This window comes from Octopus bimaculoides, chromosome 6 (genome assembly GCF_001194135.2).
Source record: "Octopus bimaculoides isolate UCB-OBI-ISO-001 chromosome 6, ASM119413v2, whole genome shotgun sequence".
In the NCBI taxonomy this organism is placed as follows: Eukaryota; Metazoa; Mollusca; class Cephalopoda; order Octopoda; family Octopodidae; genus Octopus; species Octopus bimaculoides.
The window spans coordinates 95,242,423-95,248,679 of record NC_068986.1 but is presented as its reverse complement, the minus strand read 5'-3'; the positions used below and the strand labels follow the sequence as shown (position 1 = coordinate 95,248,679).

At 36.8% G+C, this 6,257-nt stretch overlaps 1 long non-coding RNA gene across 1 annotated transcript in view; it reads left to right on the top strand.

Annotated features, from left to right (window-relative positions):
• The window catches only part of LOC128248159 (uncharacterized), a 25,419-nt gene that overhangs the window by 9,223 nt on the left and 9,939 nt on the right, over positions 1 to 6,257 (top strand). Inside the window, exon 2 of the long non-coding RNA XR_008264449.1 lies at positions 1,184 to 1,353. This is a non-coding gene — a long non-coding RNA (uncharacterized LOC128248159). The remainder of the gene's footprint in view (positions 1 to 1,183; positions 1,354 to 6,257) is intronic.

Here is a 6,257-nt window from a genome sequence, read left to right as displayed (position 1 = left end):
ATATATATAAGCAAACATATATATGCAGAGATTACTTGTAATGTACGTATGCATTTGGAAAACCTTTTCCAGAGGCTGAAACAGTAGCAGATGCTATTAACATTGCACTGCGATCGCTTATTTTAGCTCTATCCAAAGCCACTGCCAAATCAGCCGACATTATTTGTTCATGTGTTTTTGATCTTTTACTGAGAGGAGCTTTGGATGATCCAGGTTAGTGGCTCATCATGAGATTCACCACTGCTGTTATCACTGCTACTTTCCAAAGTAACTACTGATTGCTCTTTCTTGCAAAGAATCTGCTTCTCTTCTCTTCTTCTTCTATCCGTTTGCGTTTCCTTTGTTGCTCTGCAACATAATTCCTGTCAATAACACTCATATAACCTTCCTTCCTTTTTCTCTCCGAACTTTTAGAAATAAACGATCTTCTTCGTTTGACACCGTTTTCACTACATCAGCATGAGCAATGCCAAATAAGTCATCCAAGCAATCCTTAAATTTGCTTTCATATGCAATTTAATTCTGATTTCTCCTTGATTTTGCTTTTTGAAGTGATCTATATTGTTAATACAGTTCTATATTTAAGAGATAAGAAATTATGTACATTATTTACATTTTGACGTATATTTGCCCTCATCTTGTTCATTGTTAACACAACGTTTCGGTTGATATACCCTCCAGTTTTCATCAGGTGTCTTGGGGAAATTTTGAACGAGGGTTCTCATTCCTAAGGTATATTTTTTGATATTATTATTATTATTATTAATAAGGTCACTGTCTGGAATCGGACTCGGAATCTTGGGGTTAGTAGCCCGCACTCTTGACCACTACGCTATATGCCCGTGGGCATATGGCGTAGTGCAGAGAATGCCTGAGTCCAGGCATTCACAAAGGAACGTTGTGGTAACAACAAACAAGATGAGGACAAATATCCGTCAAATATAAATAATGTAAATAATGTATCTATATTGTTGTTTATCCTTGGTTGGTATCTTAGCGTTGTCCCAGTTCTCATTTATTTCTGAATACACAATATCTGATGCTCCCTTTACTGTTTTCTTATGATAAAAAAAAGGCGTCGTAATACATCTCCAATTGATGAGAATTTTTTTTAATACGAATTTTTTCAGTCATATATCCAATAAAGTCAAATCTGTTTTTTCACTTCTTTTCATTAAAATAGACATGTTTAATTAAAACACTACGGCAGTGGAGCGCTGACACATCTACACACGACGAAAGCTATAACAATACTGATTAGGAAATACGGCTTACGGCGCGGAGTGAAGCATAGCCTCACGCAAACAAGGCGAGGAGGAGCTCATTTGGCTGACATATGGAATACGTATATACGTGAGTATATCTGCCGCATTTTCCAGATGATTTGGTCTCTGCACTATTTCATTTATTGACAAATGGAGTACTTGTACTACATCTCGATTACAAGCTATTTATTACGTTAAGTTTTACTTCATACTGAAACAAAATATTAAATCGCTAAGTGGCAACTCTAAATACTATGAAATTTTCTTCAAATTTCAAGTAAAGTGTTTATATGTCAAGCCTCACAAATCGATGGGATGAGAGTTCAACATTTCTCAAATTTGTTTCTTTGAGCCACTCTAATACATACATACATACATACATACATACATACATACATACATATAAGGAAAATAAGACAAGGTAGAAAATAATAAAATAATTTTATCATGAAGTACATTTTAATTTCGGTTTCCGACTTTTAGACTTTTTCAACTAAGAGTAAAATAAGAAAAAAACAATTAAAATGGAGAAAAAAGTTAAGTGAAATGTTTTGTAAATATTTTCGTAGTCTTTGAATAGGTAAATATTTCCATAGTTTTCAGACAGTCTTTCTCTCTATTCCATTGTGAATACCTGGACTCAGGCATTCACAAAGGAATAGAGAGAGACAGACAGACTGTCTGAAAACTATGGAAATATTTACCTATTCAAAGACTATGAAAATATTTACAAAACATTTCGCTTAATTTTTTTTCTCCATTTTAATTGATTTTTTCTTATTCTACTCTTAGTTGAAAAAAAAGACGGAAACCAGTACTAAAATGTTAGGGCAGCGGACTCGCGGTCGGAGGATCGCGGTTTCGATACTCAGACGCGTGTCTGCCAAGTTTGTGCCGAAACTGCTTTCAGCTATCAAAAAGACACTCGGGCTTCAGTTGCACAAGATCTTGATTGTGTTGAGAACGATGAAAACATTTTGAAAAGTTTGAGTCGGTCTCTGAGCAGATATCACCAAATCTTTAGCAAATTTTGATGCAGATTCTCTGCTCAGCTTTCTCTGTCATGTTCAATGTGACGATCACACGCTACACACCTTTCTTCCAAGCACTGTTGTAAACAGCAGAAGTGAGCTAGAACGTTAAAACTTGGTGCGCATACACAGTAGAGTTTAAGGTCAATCTTTGCCAAGCGGTTCTACTCTGTGTGCTTTAGTTTCGTTACTATTACAACAGTCTGGATACTTATTGATCAGACCACGTATACGTAAACAGTCAGACACACGCATGCACACATATGACCAATATGCACTTGTCATGCGCTCGCGCACGCGCACATATATAAACTCAAACACACACACACATGCAGTCTCATAGACTCGTAGTCATGCGCATACATAAACAGTTACGTACACACATAGAAGCATGTATACTAATACATAAGCCCACATATTCACTCACATATACACAGGATTTCATATACAAATACACACATTCATACATACATACATACAAACAAACACATACACACTTCAACACATAGATAATACATATCAACACAACCAAGCACACGCACACACATGCGTGCACATCTAACAAGCCGCATCCCACATATACATACACAAACTAGAACATAAGATCCGGGTTCGAAACCGCTGGATTTACGTAATGGAATGTAACTATACTTAGGTTTTACAGCAGCTGGAGTTGTTTATATTGTTAATACCTGATAGGAGCTGAACCAGCAGACCTATGGACAAAAACAGCTGAAGAAGTGATTTTAAAAATATTTTAAACCATAGAATTTATGCCTGTTCGCGTCTACGCTAAGGCACCTAAGGCAGTTAGCGAATTTTTGTTAAATGCTAGCATCCATATTAAAGGTGCAAGCGTGGCTGTGTGGTGAGATGTTTGCTTCACAGTCACATGGTTCTGGGTTCAGTCCCACTACGTGATACCTTGGACAAGTGTTTTCTACTACAGCCACGTGTTGACCAAAGACTTGTGAGTGGATTTGTTAGACAAAAACTGAAAGAAGCTTGTCTTACACACACGCACACACACACATATATAAATGTAAAAACTTACTGTTGACAAAGTCTGCGTGGCGTTCAAATATAAATGATTAAAAATACACGTTAAGTACAGGGCGTCACCAGCGAGATTTAACGTAAACACACGAGACAGAAGTACAAGATAAATAGAAAAAAAAAAAGATACACATTAAATACAGGATATCACGAACGAGTGAAAAATACGTAAACACAGAGATAAGTACAGGACAAAATACAGAAGGAAGTCTAATTCCTCCCCAGTTCTCAACTGTTTATTAGTACCTGCTTTGAGCTTTCAACGAGAAGACAGGAAAACTCCATACGACAACAGCATCCAGAAATTTTAAAAATATAAAAATTCATGGAGAGTTAGGGCTTCGAACGAATAAACGACACCAGGGTGGATCGTCGACTGTTTTCTCTGTATGTCACTATGAGTATATGTCACTATGTATGTAAGTTAATGTGTATGTATACACGTTTGTACTCATATAAAATTTGGATATATTTTAGATTTTATAACTATCTATACTCAGGTATTCTACTTTTATCAGCATAAAGTATAAAATCTGAATATATTCCTTAAAAAATGTTTAAATAATTTTAAACGCAAACAACGGATGAATGATATTTGAAACTACATAACTTTCTGAAGACGTAGTTTTTTCTTAAAATAGAAATTTTAATAGCCATGATAGCTTCCCAAAATAAACTGTCGCTTTATTTTGTGTGCATTATTATTGACTCAGATGCTGGTAAAACATTTTAAGTAAACATTATTTGATACAAATACAGTCAAATTTAAATGTCAAACAAGAAACTGTTTTTATTGTCTCCTTTGCTATTTGAAACCACCTACTGACTTTCTGAAAATATGATTGTTAAGTGAAGAATTTTAATCACCTATTCTGTACAGTGTTGTAATTATAATCCATCCTCTTCTCAAGACCCCAAAACATTTGCTTGGTACGTCTGTGCAACATACCACGAAGATTGCTGGAGTAGATGCCTTTGGGAAATATGTAGTAGATTGGTACAGTACCTAGAATAATACTACGGAAGAGTAGTCTCATTTTTTCTATACGAGATGAGGAGTTTTTTTGTTATCATTTTCTTTATTTGTTTACCATCCACTCCTCAGCAACTTTTGCGTAGTCGCCAGGACAACGTGACAAAAGACATTATATTAAGTGCAACAAGAGGAAAACAGACATCTTGAGTTTACATATGTCATGTGCCACAAAGCGTTGATCGTCATTGAAAATACTGCACAGTCCATTGTTAGCAAGGATCTTGAACAATAAAGACTGCTAGCTCCAGTACGAACGGCAGCTGCAATTCTCTGTCAAGAGATTCTTTAAGCAACCAGCTATGACATTAAAAAAAAAAAAAGTAACAGTACATTCACTAAAATAAATTACCCTCAGTTCCATATAGATAACGTTTATACCAGGTTCAAAAAGACTAATACTATCTGGCCTGGTAGATAAAGTTTCCATTGATATTTTTAGCAAAACAAGTACAAATTTGCTCATCAACTGTACTTGATAAATGATTCGTTCCCTTAACAGATTGTTATGACGGTGGTCTCATCTAGGACAGTTGTAACTTTACGTACTTATGACAACTGCTCATTCTCCTTTTTAGCTATCACTCTACCTTACACACAAATGACACTCCCGTGTGTAGCACAGACAGATGTTCTAAAGCAGGCCAAACTGAAAGTATGAGTGTACAGCGTCTCACAGACTTGTATTTGAGGCTCTAAATTGCACCTGAGATTACACAAACAACATAAGTGGAGTTACACTTTACTAGTTTCAGGGAAACTCTGCCTGTCATCTGAAAGGGTACATGATGAGCTGAGAGAATGCCTCAAGAAACCAACAATTGTAGATAAGAAAGAAAACTTAATCTTTCTACCGACACGAGAGTGGCACTTAACAGAGCCGTCTCAGTCGCCAAGTTTGCTAAAGTTTTAATTCAGCTGGGAGTAATTGTGAGTTTATCAGAGTGTGGAGAATTGAAAATAAAATTTTAAAAAGTGAAACGATTTTCAAGATATCTTTGCTACTGAAAGTTTACTCTCACAGGATTGTAGAAATCAGTAATGACTTAGGGAATTTTGGGAATATCCGAGCTTACCATCATTCAGTAGACATCAGCCCATTTCATCTGTATTGGGCTGGTATCTATTCGTATTGTAGCTGCCATGAAATATGTTACCGTCAATATAACAAAGGTGGCAAACTCCCAGAGTCGTTACAGCCTCAGGCAGAATGTTTTGCGGAATTTGCTCCGATTCTCTGAGCTCCGTGTTCAAACTTCGCCGAAGGCAACTCCACCTTCATGGGAATCGATATAAAGGTATCAATCCATCAGACCGGATGCCTTGCAGTATTTGTTCCGGCTCATTGCATTCTGAGTTAAAATTCTGCCATGACCTGCAAAGACGACTTGTAGTCCGTTGCTCGGTTTAATACCTCTACCTGGCATCTTCGGTGCCTTAAGCGGAGTCTACTCTATTGCAAGCATTCGGGCCCGATTTCCCGGTTTGAGGATACTTTCTTCTCTCCCTCTTTTCCACCAGTCTTGGAGGCCCTGCAAAAGGTCATAGCACCGCTTTCCTTCCTGACGAGAAAGTAAAAAAAAAAAAAGACAAAAAACAAAATTTTCTTAATATTCTTCAAACATTTGTTTTCCTTCTTCACAATATGCAACTGGAAGTAGAGACAATAATTATGTCTCTTTTGCCGAACCGCTAAGTTACGGGGACGTAAACACACCACTATCGGTTGTCAAGCGATGTTGGCAGGACAGAGACACACAAGCACAGACACAAAAACATATACACACCCATACATCTATATATACGACGGACTTCTGAACCCGGAACCATGTGGTTGGTAAGCAAGCTACTTTCCACACAGCCACTCCTATA